The sequence below is a fragment of the Saimiri boliviensis genome, chromosome 9 (assembly GCF_048565385.1).
Source record: "Saimiri boliviensis isolate mSaiBol1 chromosome 9, mSaiBol1.pri, whole genome shotgun sequence".
NCBI classification, from domain to species: domain Eukaryota; kingdom Metazoa; phylum Chordata; class Mammalia; order Primates; family Cebidae; genus Saimiri; species Saimiri boliviensis.
This window is the reverse complement of record NC_133457.1, coordinates 55,231,004-55,246,385: the sequence shown is the minus strand read 5'-3', so window position 1 is coordinate 55,246,385 and position 15,382 is coordinate 55,231,004. Positions and strand designations below refer to the sequence as shown.

Genomic DNA, 15,382 nt, shown 5'->3' with positions numbered 1-15,382 from the left:
CCTCGGCCTCCCAAAGTGCTGGGATTACAGGCTTGAGCCACCGCGCCCGGCTAGGATTCTATTTCTTAACAATATTACTTACTCTTTTTGAAATTACTTGGTTTTAGTGAGAAATCTTCTTGAGTAATTTCTTCATATGCAGTGCATGAGTAGTAAATTTTCTGACTCCCTGAATTTCAGAAAATGTCTTTATTTTTTCACTTTGAGTGTTAACTTGTCTGGCTATGGATTTCCAGATTCAAATTAATTTTCTTTCAAAACTTGGAAGATACTGTCTTTGTCTCATAGCATCTAATTGGTGTGAAATCTGATGTCAAGCTGAAACTCATTTCTTTATATGTACCTGTTTTTTTTTCTTTCTGGAAGCTTATATGATTTTCTCTTTATCCTTTAAGTTCTGAAATTTTACCCAAGTGTATTTAAATGTGATATATCTTTACTGATTCTTATTGCCCTCAGTGGGTCCCTTAAACAACAAACAAACAAAACAAAATACTTATTTGGCTTATTACCAAAAAATATTGCCAAGCAAACAAAAATGGCTTGCAATACCACTGGCCAGATAACTCCAACTGACACTTTTAAAGCATAAAATAAGCCAGATGCCGTGGTTCACGCCTGCAATCCCAGCACTTTGGGAGGCTAAGGTAGGAGGATTGCTTGAGCCCAGGAGTTTGAGACCAGCCTGGGCAACATAGGGAGACCCAATCTCTACAAAAAATAAACAAAAACTAGCTGGGCATGGTGGTGCATGCCTGTGGTCCCAGCCACTGGGGAGGCTGAGGTGGGAGAATTGCTTGAGCCAGGGAGGTCAAGGCTGCAGTGAGACAAGATTGTGCCACTGCACTCCAGCCTGGGCAACAGAATAAGACCCTTAATTTTAAAAATTAAGCATAGCCGGGCACAGTGGCTCACGCCTGTAATCCCAGCACTTTGGGAGGCAGAGGTGGGTGGATCACCTGAGGTCAGGAGTTCGAGACCAGCCTGACCAACATATTGAAACACCATCTCTACTAAAAACACAAAAAATCAGCTAGGTATGGTGGTAGGTACCTATAATCCCAGTTACTAGGGAGGCTGAGGCAGGAGAATCACTTGAACCTGGGAGGCAGAGGTTGCTGTGAGCCAAGATTCCACCTTTGCACTCCAGCCTGGGAAACAACAGCAAAACTCTGCCTTAAAAAAAAAGAAAAAAAGAAAAAAAAATTAAGCATAAAATGATACAACATCATGCAAAGAGTAAAACAGTTCCATTCAGTATAAAATGAAAAGTATAGCTCAATTCCTGTCCCTGAAGATCACCATCCTCACTGGTTCTTTGGGTGTGACTCAGGAAAAAATGCTTATACTAGTATATAATATTCGTTTTTATAAACATACACATCACATGAACTTACTGTCTCCTGGAGAGCTCTAGGGATCAGCACACAGTCATGTTTCCCTCATTCCACTCTATGCGTGAACTGAAATTGACCTAACTAGAACCTTGTGGATGGACATCTAGATAATTTTTTTTTTTTTTTTTTTTTTTTTTGACACAGTTTCACTCTTGTTACGCAGGCTGGAGTGCAATGGCGCGATCTCGGCTCCCCGCAACCTCCGCCTCCTGGGTTCAGGCAATTCTCCTGCCTCAGCCTCCTGAGTAGCTGGGATTACAGGCACGAGCCACCATGCCCAGTAATTTTTTTGTATTTTTAGTAGAGACGGGGTTTCACCATGTTGACCAGGATGGTCTCGATCTCTTGACCTCGTGATCCACCCGCCTCGGCCTCCCAAAGTGCTGGGATTACAGGCTTGAGCCACCGCGCCCGGCCAGATCATTTCAAAATATGCCAACAAACAATGCTGCAGGAAACATCTTTGAATGATTATGATGCAGAATTTTTCTCAGCTACTGCCAACCAGGGACCTCCACAGCTGGCAAGGCACCCCTACCCACCAGCCCCTGTCTGGCCCTCACTCAGGCTTCAGGCCTGCCACTGGAGGTGCCCCGCCTACTTGGTCTAACTGTGTTATAGCTTGTATCCACGTTCGGCGGTTCCCAACCTCTCATCCCATGCCCAAGAGGAATTAGGATATGCTGGCAATTGAAGGGTGAGAATGGGTGTAGAAGAAATTTATCAAGCAACAGAAAAGCTCTCAGCAGAGAGGTGACGTAGCGGGTAGTCCACCACCCCGCGGTTGGGTGATTTCTCTCCCCATGTGGCTGGGTCCAGGGCTTTTTATGGACTCAGAATGGGGAGTGTGTGCTGACTGGTTTGTGAGTATGTAAAAAAGGTTAAAGCAAAGATATCACTCAAAAGTGGCACGACAGTGTAGAAAACCAGTTAGGAAAGGGTAGGTATATGTCAAATAGGTGAAGGGTGGGGATCAATCAGGAAAGCATGTCAAACAAAAAGACAGATTCTCAATCTGGTCTGTGGATTTGACTTGTAGCTTGACTTTCAGGCTTTAAAGTGTCTTTGGCTTGGAGGTGGGGTTTCACCGGAGACCCACCCACATCTGTCTAGGCACTTGCCTGCCTCCTGCTGCTATCAATGACAGATATCTTGACATACTTTAGTGAGTTTACGCAAGGGATAAATTCCTAATAGTGACAGTTCTGGAATAAAGAGAAAGGGCATTTTAAATTCTGATTTTTTTTTCTTGCGAATTTGCCTTGCACAAACTGGGCACCATTGCATTTTCAATAGCAGATTAATCAAAGTGCTGATTCCCCACTTACTTATTAATAATGGGTATTTTCAAGGTTTCAAAGTTGTGCCCATCTGGATAGGTGAAAACGCTGGTGTTTTAATATGCATTTTTTTTTTTTTTAGTTGTGTGTGTGTGGCTTACATGGTTCCCTATGTTTACTGGTCATGAGTGTTGTTATTTGTTTGTGTTTTTCTTGACTTCCCTATTCATATTCTCACCTTCAATGGATCCTTTTCTCAGATCATCTGTGCCTCTCTTTGCCTCAGGAAAATGTCTTTTGGTTACTTCCTCAATTGTCTCCTTCCCTCTGTCTTCTCTGCCTCTTTCCTGGATCCAGACATCTGGGTCTAGAGTTATCTTCATGTTATTTTTATTTTATCCTATGTTTTCCATCTGTCAGTCTTTACACTCTGCCCTAAAGGAGATATTTTTCAACATTATATCCCAGACATTCAGCTTTCTTTTCAAAAATTCTAGATTATTATTTTTGAAAATCAAAGTAGTATATGAGGATTGTTTTATAAGCAAAATATAGCTTATATAGTTTACAGTAAAAATAGCACTGTCCCACAATTTCTTATTCCTAATCCTCCCCCTAAACTTTTTTTTTTTTTTTTGAGACAGAGTCTTGTTCTGTTGCCCAGGCCAGAGTACAGTGGTATGATCTCGGCTCACTGCGCCTCCACCTCCTGAGTTCAAGAGATTCTCCTGCCTCAGCCTCATGAGTAGCTGGGACCACAGGCGTGTACCACTACGCCTAATTTTTGTATTTTTAGTAGATATGGGATTTTACCATGTTGGCCAGGCTGGTCTCCAACTCTGACCTCAGGTGATCCAACCGCCTCAGCCTCCCAAAGTGCTGGGATTACAGGGGTGAGCCACCATGCCCGGCCTCGCTAAATTTTTGAACTATTATTTTCCTGGTATTTACTGCCATATTTCTCAACTCTAGATGTTATCTTTTGATGGCCTATCATGGAAGACAAAGATTTATCAACAATACCACCACCATGTCCCCACTGTCATTCTCTGCATTCTGCTGTGATAGTTACTCCCCAACTTTTTGTTAAATTGTTACTCTTTGTTTGGATAAACATGTAAGCTCAATTCATGGTTGAGTCAAAAAGTCCATTATGATTATGTCTGCTTTTATTTTTTCCTGGCATTAATAATTGTTTATTATTATTATTTTTTTTTGCTTAGTTTTTAATATACCTTCTTCTTTTTTTTTTTTTTTTGAGATGGAATTTCGCTCTTAGTTACCCAGGCTGGAGTGCAATGGCGTGATCTTGGCTCACCGCAACCTCCGCCTCCTGGGTTCAGGCAACTCTCCTGCCTCAGCCTCCTGAGTAGCTGGGATTACAGGCACGTGCCACCATGCCCAGCTAATTTTTTGTATTTTTAGTAGAGACAGGGTTTCACCATGTTGACCAGGATGGTCTCGATCTCTTGACCTCGTGATCCACCCGCCTCGGCCTCCCAAAGTGCTGGGATTACAGGATTGAGCCACCGCGCCCGGCCCAATGTACTTTCTAAACCCTCCTAATGGAGCTGAAAAACACTTTTGAATTTGGAAGAGCCCTTGTCCACAGACTGGCTCCTTCCTTTGTTTCTCTCCTTCCTGAGGTGCAAAGACAGAGCAAAGAAAAACAGATTAGAGTGTCAGGCAGACAAGAAAGGCAGGGAAAAGGTGGAATGTTTCCAGGCTCCTGACAAGGAAAAGGGGAAACAGATCCACAGGGATCTAGGGAGCTGGAGTTTTTGAAATCAGTTGTTTGACCTCAGAATATCTCTACAGAAACAGCGTTTTCCATGGTGGGTGGTTCCCAGCCCGTCTATCACCCCAACACACTCCTAAGCTGAACAGGTACAGGACCTTTCCAGAAAAGTTGCAGGACTGGGACGGGCACAGTGGCTCATGGCTGTAATCCCAGCACTTTGGGAAGCCGAGGCGGGCAAATTGCCAGAGGTCAGGAGTCTGAGAACAGCCCGGCCAACATGGTGAAACCCAATCTTTACCAAAAATTCAAAAATTAGCAGGGCATGGTGGTGTACGCCTGTAGTCCCAGCTACTCAGGAGGCTGGGGCAGGAGGATCACTTGAACCTGGGAGGTGAAGGTTGCGGTGAGCAGAGATCATGCCACTGCACTCCAGCCTGGGTGACAGAGCAAGACTCCATCTCAAACAAACAAACAACAAAGTAGCAGTGTTATTTTTCAAGTTTGCAAGAAAATAGAAACATTGAAGCAGCAATAATTTTGCATTTACCTCGTATAGCAGTGCTGGAGGCAGAGAGAGTATTGATGCTTTCTGCTTGGTGAAGACAGCAGTGGGCCAATGGCAAGCCCTCCATCCCCCTAGTGGGTGAATGTGGGTGAGATGGACAGGAGAGAAAAAGAATCCAAGGGGAGAAGGAGATTCGGAGAAGGGAGAAGCCTCCACTGGGCAGAAGCCCTTCCCTGACCTTAATACCCAGCCTTCTCCACCCTTAATCTTGCTAACCCTCCCCAGAACATAGTAGGTGTTCAATGAGTGATATAAGCAATAGCCTCTGTGAGGTCAGAGCCCTTCTCAAGGGTGTGAGGATGGATACCCATAAGTCAGAAGTCTGTAATTTAGGGGTGGTTGAGAAGCACAGCAACAAATGTTTCAGGTATTTTGATCTTTCAGTTCATCTGGGCAAACATGTAAAATCTTTGTATTGTGGAAGAACTAATCGTCCCCTAAGGGCCCTACTGGGGGTTGGCAGATCTCGTGTACCTCTTCTGAGCCACCAGATCTTCTCTTTCTTCCTCACCAAACCCAGGAAGGGGTCATACTCCTTTCTGTGGGTGGTGGAGAGAAGAAAGGCAGGGGAACACTTAGGGGTTATTAGCTTTTAACAGAACCACATTTTAGTTGGTTGGAAGCCTAGTAATGAGCAGGGATGATCACAGAGGCCTCACCTCACACCTTGTCCTGACTTCATCTGGACTGAGTGGACCCAAGCGTGTTCCAGAGAGCTGGGTGGTGGTGCACCTCCCACAGGCCGCCAGAGCACAGAAAGTCTTACCCTGCCCGGGCCCGGCTTTGTGCATTTTCAAGTATTCTGTCCTGGTGGCTCCAGGGAATATAATTCTTAGTCCCCAGAATACCAGTCTAGACTAGCTCTGTTGTTTAACACTTGCCTCTATTAGAATATCTTGTGATAGCTGTTTGTTAAATTTTGTTAACCTTGCCTTGCACATAGTAGGTGATCAATAAGTAACTGTATGAATTAATAAACTCGGATCCTTTCTCAGCATCTAGCTCTGCAATGTGCCTGGAGAATAAGTGACAATCTTTCTCTGCTGTCACCACTCCTCCCCTCTGGGATGTATGCTGAGCACCTTCCAGAGTCTCTGCATTTCCGCGGGGAGGTGCTTGTGCACACACATGCACACCTGCACACACGCAGGCTCATACTCACCACACCTGCGCGGGACATGTTCAATGCTCCTCTGTGTGTGCTGGCACAGGAACAGGAGAGCTCCTGTCCGCACCCTCTCACTCTCTCTCCAGGGTTGTGTCCAGAAATATGCTCCAGTTGCCTTTCAGTGTCTGCGGGCAACAACATCAAGCATCATGACCAACATCACAGCACAAGTCCTTCCTATGTGCTGGGCACTGTTCACTGCTTTTCAGTTACTTCCAGCAACAACCCTAAGAAGTAGGTCTGATTATCCGATTTTAATGCTGAAGTCACTGTGACTCAGAGAAGTTAATTTGCCTGAGATCACACAGATGAGCCCAGATACAACCCCAGGCCTTTCCAACACATATCTGTATACATAATTACGCCGTCATTCTTGAGCATCAAAGGGAGTTCAGCAAACAGAGGAAGGAGCTGGGGTTCTGACACACTACATGTCAGGGCCACCAGAGGCCGCTGTTTCCCCATGCTTGGGGCAGGAACGCAGCCAATCCCCTACAGACCTCAGGAACGCAGCCCGAGTGTGTGGCCTTGGGAACACAAAGGAGTCCCACAAAATTCATACCCAATAGGGCCCACCTCACCTTGCTTCAGCACAGTCTTCAGCCCACCCTCACCCCCACAACTTGGCATAGGAGCATGGGGAAGTTGGCAGTTGCAGATACCAAAGCAGAAGTCTGAATTGGAACATGTGATTCTTCTGCTCTGTCAGAAATTCTTCCAGTTGTAGGGCCTGGCCTCCTGATTTTCAGGCAAGGCTAACTGCTGGGGCCCTTCTAAGAGCAGAAAGCTTCTCAGAGACGGACTCCCGGGGTGAGAGGACACTGCTTAGGTCAGTGGCCTCCAAATTGGGGTATGTAAAATGATCTGTTGGGGTACAGAAAGAAAATAATAGAACCTTTATGTGTGTATTTATAATTTTAATCTAAAAATAAGAGCTGATGCAGTGTCATGGGTCTGTAGTCCCACTACTTGGGAAGCTGAGATGGGAGCATCGCTTCAGCCCAGGAGTTTGAGGCCAGCCTGGGCAACATAGGAACACCCTATCTGTAAAATAAGTAAATAAATGACAATGTGACTTCACTGTTTTGTTTGTTTGTTTTTTGTTTTGAGACAGAGTCTTATTCTGTCACCCAGGCTGATCGCACCAGGAGTGCAGTGGTGCAGTCTCGGCTCACTGCAACCCCCACCTCCCTGGCTCAAGCGATCCTACCAGTTCAGCCTCCCAAGTAGCTGGGACTACAGATGCCTGCCACCACACTCAGCTAATTTTAATGTTTTATATTCAGATTGGTGCTGGCTCTGTCACTGGTTTGTATTTCAAATAGTCCTGAGTCAGCAAAGTATGTGTGGTGAACTGAGAGAAGAATGGGGGTGCCCTGACAGGAACAGGCCTCAGCACAGTTGGCCTGGCTCCTCCTGTATGGGATTTATGCTGGCTATACCAAACGTAAGGAGATAACACATAAATGAACCAGAGTCATCCTCACGGAATTGACAAGTAGCTTCTAAGGATTCCTATGGAGAATACAAGGTTTGATGGTAAAGTGATCAGTATCTGCACATTCGAACCAGAGGAAGATGCCTGAGCTGCCACTTCCGCTTCTTGTGGGAACTCTTAGCTGGCTTATGACATAAAAATGACATTCTAAATAGACCTTTTAAAGTACCCATCTTCCAAATATAAACCTGTCAAAATTATTTGAAATTATATTATCACTTACGATGAACCTTGCTGTAGTAACAATGAATCACTGTATCTTGATACAGTAACAGCTAGTGACAGAAGTGCAGGCATATAGTGGGTGTGTCAGGGTACAGGCAAAACCCTATTTGGAGGTGGAGGCACAGATCAAAAGGCCACCGGAGTACGCTGCAGCCAATAGTTCAGCGTTCCTGTCTTTACCATTCTTTTTTTTTTTTTTTCTTTTTGAGATGGAGTTTCGCTCCTGTTGCCCAGGCTGGGGTGCAATGGTGCGATCTCAGTTCACTGCAACCTCTGCCTCCTGGGTTCAAGAGATTCTCCTGCCTCAGCCTCCTAAGTAGCTGGAACTACGGGAGCTCACCACCAAGCCCAGCTAATTTTTGTACTTTTTTTAGTAGAGATGGGGTTTCACCATGTTGGCCAGGGTGGCCTCCATCTGTTGACCTCGTGATCCACCTGCCTCGGTCTCCCAAAGTGCTGAGATTACAGAGGTGAGCCACCGCGCCAGGCCCCATCTTTACCATTCTTTGTTTGGAGCTAAGGGGCTGAGCTGCTGGGTTTGTGAAGACTGTTGCTGACATTGCTCAAGGGCTAGGCATTGGAACTATGACCCTTGGGGATTTTGGTTTCAATTCCAATGGTGGCATATAAAGTCAGGTGGTTTTTGTTTTTGGTCTACTTTGTGAGTCTCCAATTCCTGTAAAGAAAGGAGGGGAGGAAGAGAAAAGGGAGGAGGAAGCAGGCTGGAGCCTTGCATTGCTTGGTGCTCTGTGACGCTCCCTCGAGTTAGACTTTGTGTGCATTTTCCCATTTTTGCGCAATGGAGGAGACTCCTTCCGGATCCCTTTTCTTAAGTTCTTCCTTTCAGGAGTAGATTTTTCTCATGGCATTTGTCTGAATCTTGACAGAAAGATGATTCTTCTTTTTTTTCTTTCTCTGAGACAGGATTTCACTCTGTGAGTGCAGTGGTACAATCACAGCTCACTGCAGCCTTGATCTCCCTGGCTCAAGGGATCTTCCCACATCAGCTTCCCAAGTAGCTGGGACCATAGGCATGTGCCACTATGCCTGGCTGATATTTTTTTGTAGAGGATGGGGTCTCACTATGTTGCCCAGGCTGTTCTTGAACTCCTTGGCTAAAGCGATCTGCCCACCTCAGCCTCTCAAAGTACTGAGATTACAGATTTGAGATAGTTAAATGAACTTTCTAAGAGGACTTCCTGAGAACAAACATAAGGTTGTCTGTATAAGTTCTTGTCAAAGCGTCAGTACTCCTTAAGATGATTTAAGCATGTAGAGTCCTGGGCTTTGCTTCTGGCCTCCCAGCTCAGACTCTATGAGCTCACCCAGGAAAAGGGATTTTCAACAAGCCCCTCCCTCCACATCCCACAAACTAGGGATTTTGAGAATCATTATTCTGTCTAATGACATTTTTGAAAACTCTAGTCTTTCAAAGAGTTTCTTATTTGAATTTATTTCTCTTACTATAGAATAGGGAAGGCCTGGGGGTCGTTTATTCATTTTCAGCACAAGGATGAAGTGAGGCTCTGAAGAGGTCAGCCATTCATGAGTATGCAGGAAAGGTAACAGGAGATGGAGCGGGTCCTCCCTTGGAACCAAGCCCTCCCAGCCCAGTTCTGCTGCACACACTGGACACACGTGAGTGTGGGGAGTGATGTGACACTTCAGTGAGGAGGGCCCTGAATTAAAGTAACTCCAAGAGAAGGGGCTGAATTTCTGAGGCCAATTCATCCCCAAAACCAGATCCCTACCTGGGCCCAGTGGGAAATCACAACCCCACTCATCTTCAGAAAGGGATCTTGGCACGCAAGGCTTAAATGCTATTCAGTCTAACCACATGACTGGCCAAATCCCTGGAGGTTTTTAGCAGAATATCAGCACAATGGCATGTTGGCTGCAGAATACTAAAAAGGACTCTAGGCTGGGTGCAGTAAGTAGCTCGCGCCTGTAGTCCCAGTTACTAGGAGGCTGAGGCAGGAAGATGGCTTGAGCCTGGGCCTATGAGGCTGCAGTGAGCCAGGATAGCACCACTGTACTCTAGCTGGGTGTTAGAGGAAGACTGTGTCACACAGACACACACAAACACGGGACTCTAGAGTAGAGGCCAGAAAGTTCCTTCTCCCGGCAGAGTCTCCTCCCTGCCTCTGCTGCCCCTGGACAGCAGCTCCTTCCAGAAGGCCCACCCTGTCCTGCTCTGCCCTGGGCGGGTCCAGCAACCCTTGCGGTCCTCGGATTGCACACCGGGGCTGCTTCTGCCTTGTCACTTATCACTCTGCACTGAAATGGCCAGGCGTCTGCTTCCCCCAGGGGACAGTGAGTCTCTTGGAGGTAGGTGCTGGGTTCCGTAAGTGTCTGTAAAATGAACAGACTCCTCACGGGGGTCTTCTCTTGTCCCTGACATAGTCATCATCACCTCAAGGACCCTCACACCCCACTGAGACAGAGCCGTGGCACTGCCACTGGATGAACTGCCAGGGTATTGTAAAATGTCTAGAATGTCCTCTTCTGTGTCACAGGGAAGGGACAGACCTTGAGCCAGGGCTGCAACCTCAAATCAGGGCTGCATGGCCACTTGCCACCTGGTCACTCTGGGCCCACCTCCAGATATTGCAGGCAACACCCCTGCCAGGTAGGAAGGGGGCCACTTTATTTTCCTGCTCTCAGAGGCTACAAAACCAACCAAGCAAGGCAAGTCAGCCATCGGGCTCAGCCTCCCCACCCACCCTCCAGGCCAGGTGTCTGCCAATGAGAGCCTGGGTTCTGCTTTCCCGCCTTTCCTGGCAGCACAAACCATGCTCAGGATGGTGAGCAATGCAAGTTCCAGGCACGCCTTCCTGCATTGCTGGGTTCCCAGGTGTCACTTCACCCGCAGGGTGAGTCCTGCACAGCTCTGTGGGCTGACACACACGCAGATCTCCCCACGCAAATACTGTTAGGCCGTGTGGCACCTTTCCCACTGAGAAAGCTCCCCGTCAGCAAGCTGGGGAGTGGGTGAGAGCCCATGCCGTGCCCGGCCGGGGCGGCACACACTGGCCGGGAGCCTGGGCAAGGCCCCCTGCGGCAGCAAGCGGCCAGCACACACTCGCGCCTCGAGTCCTTCCGCAGGCCTGCGGTCTGGCCTTGGGAAAAGCCCGTTTGCTCACCTGGTCCCGCGGTGGTTCCACGTGGGCGCAGCTGCGCACGTGCTGGTGCGTGCGATCCGAGTGGTTTCCACCCCGCCGCGGAGACCCCCAGCCCAGCGGTTGTAGACTTTCTTGGGGCCTCGACTCCCCCTAGGAGCCTGGTCCGCACTACGGGGGAGCGGCGCGTTATCCGGCGGGCCGGGCGGACACTCCTGCAGACCTCCTTTGGCCCATTTTCTCTCAGTTTCCAACCCAGAGCTGCAGGGACACGGGCGCGCTGCGTTTCCTCCGCTGAGCCCTCCGCAGGGCCGCCGTGCGGGCGGGCAGGGCCGAGGCGGCAGCGGGGCCGAGGCCTGAGGCGCCTGCGCGGGAGCCGACCCCGGGCGCCGGGAGCCGCGGCGGGAGCGCGGAAGGGTGCGGGCGTTACAGAGGGCCAAGGCCGCGCCCGGGGGGACGGGGAGGCCGGGAGAGGAAGCCGCCCGGGGGCGGGGTGTTTGGTCACCAAGGCTCTGAGGGACCGTGAAAGCTTTTTACCTGTTTTCATTGGGAGCAAATAACAAAACTGAAAACGCCGGAGGAGTGGGGCTGCAGCAATGGTGCGGGGAGGCCGGACGCTTCCCGGTGAAGAGCGGGAGGGGACTCCCAGACCCAAAAGGCGCGCTGGGCACGGAGTGGGGCAGCCGCCAGGGGGCGCCCGCACGGGCTCAGGCTCGGGCTCCGGGCGCGGGAGGGGCGGGGCGGGGCGGGGTCCGGTCCGGGGCTGCGCTCTGGCCGCGGCGTGAAGAATGGGGCAGCCGCCAGGGGGCGCCCGCACGAGCTCAGGCTCGGGCTCCGGGCGCGGGAGGGGCGGGGCGGGGCGGGGCGGGGTCCGGGGCTGCGCTCTGGCCGCGGCGTGAGGAATGGGGCAGCCGCCAGGGGGCGCCCGCACGGGCTCAGGCTCGGGCTCCGGGCGCTGGAGGGGCGGGGCGGGGCGGGGCGGGGTCCGGGGCTGCGCTCTGGCCGCGGCGTGAGGAATGCGGCCTTTGGCTGGTCCCAGGCCGGCATTCCGGCCGGCGCAGGAATGTGAACAGTGTGTTCACTGCGCGCTCTGAGCGCAAAACGGTTCTCCTCCCCTTGGAGAACGCTGGCCCCCTCTGAGCCGCACCCCCCGACCCCCTGGCACGTCCGTCCGTCCGGGTACTCGCAGGAGGCACCGGACAGGGGTGCGGCGGGAGGGAAGCCCGCAGGGGTGCGCTCATGCGCTGAGAAAGCCTGGCCAGCGGCTGAAAGGGGAGATAGGACCTGCCCCCTCCCCGTCGTCAGCCTCAAGGGGCACAGGGTTCAGATTTCAAAATGTGCCCATTTAGGGGGCGTGTTGTGAATGGCAAGACCTGGGGAAAGACGCGGAGAGGAAAAGCGGACAATATAGTTTGGGATTAGGTGCTTTCTGACCGCCCAGGGAGTGACTGAACAGCTAACAGCATTTGACTCATTGATTAACCGACCGTCTGCTACGTGCCAGTCCCTGAGATTAATTTTGGGGGCACACAGGAGAAGTCATCCCCTGTCCTTGAGGGGCTGACCTTCTGATCCTTGAGACTGTCTCTGAAACACCTAGGGAGAGCTGCGGGAGCCCAGGGTGTCGGGGGACACCGAGGAGTAACCCAGATTGGGGGTGGGGCCCCAGGAGGTCTTCCTGGGAGGAGCTGCGAAGTAATTTGGAAGACCAGTAGGAGTCAGCCCAAAAGATGGGGGAAGAGTATTTTAGACAGAGGGAACCTTGTGGAGGAAGAGCCTATGGTCCGACTGGCCCCCAAACACAGCCTAAGTCTGCTCCAGGCCTCTCTCCATGCCTGCCAAAGGCCCAACTGAGTCACAATAAGGGTCGGGGTGTCCACGTCAGTCCACCCGTGATGTCAGTTGGTCTGTGGAGCCCCTCTTCTGCAAGAGGCACAGCAGTGGCCTGTGAGGAGTGAGAAGAGAATCAGGGCTCAGCATGCTGCTGTGGGAGTATTGTGGGGACTGGCAGATAATCCCCATAAAGCATCTGGCATGGGGCCTAGCACCTAGTAGGTGTATACGTTGGCTCTGTATACATTGGCTGGTCTCTCCACACCTTCCTGATTGACCGATTCCCCTTCCCCTTCGTGGTACTGGTGTCTGGTTCTGAAAAGGCAGCTGTCCAGCTCTTCATCCCTGGGGAGGGACCTGGTCGAGGGGAAGACCATGCAGGTCTAGTCATGGACCGTCCTGATTTTTGTCCCTCCCTGGTTTGTGGGTGCATGCAGCACATGAGACTGGCTTGGTAGAGGCCATCATAAAGGTCCTGGAATACATCCAGGGCACCCGGTGCTGTGGGCAAGGAGGAATTGGAGCAGAGAAGGGCCTTGCTTGCAGGTGCAGCGTGGGAGATTGGCCCATGGGCTGAGAACAGGATGAATGAAGCAAGGAGGGTCAGGGTCAGGAAGGCTGAACTTGGGCAGTATCCAGGAAAGGACTGATGGGAGCTCGGAGGGCAGGGACTGAAAGCAGAGCTGGGAGACTGTCACTGGGGAGGCAGAGGAGACCAGACCCTTCCGCTGATTAGCTGCAAGGTGGGGCCAGGACTCTAAGCCCCCTACTGGATCCTCACCCCGCTTGGCTCAGTATGGATCTGAGCACACGAGGCCCCAGGGGATCATAGTCTCTGTGTGCCCCAAATGTCACTGAGTGATGGAACAGGAATGTTTATATCCAGAAGTTCTTTGTCAGCTCCCCCTTCCCAGGAATGCACTGGGACCTAAATTCTTGTGTGCAGAGGAAAAGTGCAGGCCTCTCCAGCATTGTTCTCGGCAAACACAGGAAGATGGGTTTCCTTTAGCTTTGTGGTGCTGACATCTGAATCCGGACCCCTCCCCCAGCCTTTGGGGTCAGGGAGGGAGGCAGAGGACCAAGCAGTCGATGGAAAATAAACACCCACCTCTGCTTTTTTGACTTATTTCATGTTCTTAGAATTTCCTCTCTTGGATTCTGGCTTTGTTATTTTAAAATTCCACACGTTGGTTAGGGTTGAGAAAATCCCCTGTTGCTATTGCTATGGAGAGGCAGCGCTACACTGGGGGCACAGAGTCTTGGCGCCCCCAGAGAAGTAAGCCAGCCAGCGGGCCTGCAGCCCAGTCTCCAAGTGAGTTCCTGAGTCAGCCTGTGTGCGGGAGGCTCTCGGGGATGGGTGTGTGTGTCTCAGTGTGAGCATGTGCTAGTCACACAGCTGGGATGTGGCAGTGTTGTGGTTCCAGCTCTCTGGGCTGGAGCGACACACTGCGGTAGTGATGGCTCCATTTGGGGACTTCCAAAGGGGCTTCCAGGTGGGCCTGGGCAGTGCATAAACTGAGAGGACAACTCCAGCCCACCAGAGCCCTGCCCCACACACACACACACAGGACTCAGGCTGCTGCCTCCTCTGAACTCCATGCTGCGGACATCTGGTCCTGTGCTGCCCTTCCACTGAGGCCTCTGCCTTTCCTCCTCCTCTCTTGTTACCCATTCCCTTTTCCTTCAGGGGATGTGTACAAAGATTTAGGCACAAGAATAATCATTGCAGTGCTTCCTGCTTTCACAATTTATTCATGCATTCATCCATTCTTTCATCCATCCATTCAGTCATCCAACAAATATTTATTGAGTGCTTACCAGGTACCAGGCATTGTACTGGATTCTGGAAATACAGAGACAGAGAAACTGGAAAACTGGAAACAACCTAAGGAGCCCAACAATTAGTGGCATAAAGTCTGGAGGGTCCACATGACACAGGGCTGGGATGAGGGTGAAGCAGGTGACGTAGGAGTACCCCAAAACCCCATAATCAAGACAAATGATAGTTTAATGTGACTTTTTCAAAATAAAAATTAATCCCTGGTGAAACAAATATCAAACTTGTAAATAAAGACAGGCTCAGTAACAGTTCTGTGATAGGTCATGCTTGGATCTGGAGGAAAGGAAAAATCAGTCATACAATACATTGATAGAATGTCACGCAAACATTAGGATATGTCAAGGAAGTTTGCTTACTGATGTGTAAAGAAATTCATGGCATGTTGTTGAGTGAAAAAAGGGAGATCATAGAGCCATACATAAAGTATGATCCAATTAAAAATATATCTAGGTACTGGAAACTCTGAAAGAGCCTATGTCTAGATGTTAACAGCTCAACAGCTCCTTCCTCTGGAATTAAGTTATTTTATTGCCTGCCTTTTGCCTATCCGTGTTTCCTGGCTATTTTAATGGCAAAGATGTAATATGTGTATAATTTTCTCAAAGATATTTTTCTAAGATGGAGTCTTGCTCTGTTGCCCAGGCTGGAGTGCAGTGGTGCGATCTCAACTCACTGCAACCTCCACCTTCCAAGTTCAAGCAATTCTCCTGCTTCAG

At 50.0% G+C, this 15,382-nt stretch overlaps 1 protein-coding gene across 4 annotated transcripts in view; it reads right to left on the bottom strand.

The window, feature by feature from the left end:
- RYK (receptor like tyrosine kinase) overlaps positions 1-11,339 on the bottom strand; it is a 164,118-nt gene extending 152,779 nt beyond the window's left edge. Inside the window, exons 1-3 of one of the 4 annotated variants that reach the window (XM_074405903.1) lie at positions 11,018-11,339; positions 6,146-6,276; positions 2,916-3,112 (exon numbers count right to left, since the gene is read on the bottom strand). The gene's annotated coding sequence lies outside the window, so the exon portion shown is untranslated. Of the gene's footprint in view, positions 1-2,915; positions 3,314-6,145; positions 6,277-11,017 lie in introns of those variants that run through there. The other 3 variants (XM_074405906.1, XM_074405904.1, XM_074405905.1) reach the window with 3 other exon arrangements.
- Between the last annotated feature and the right edge of the window lie 4,043 nt (positions 11,340-15,382).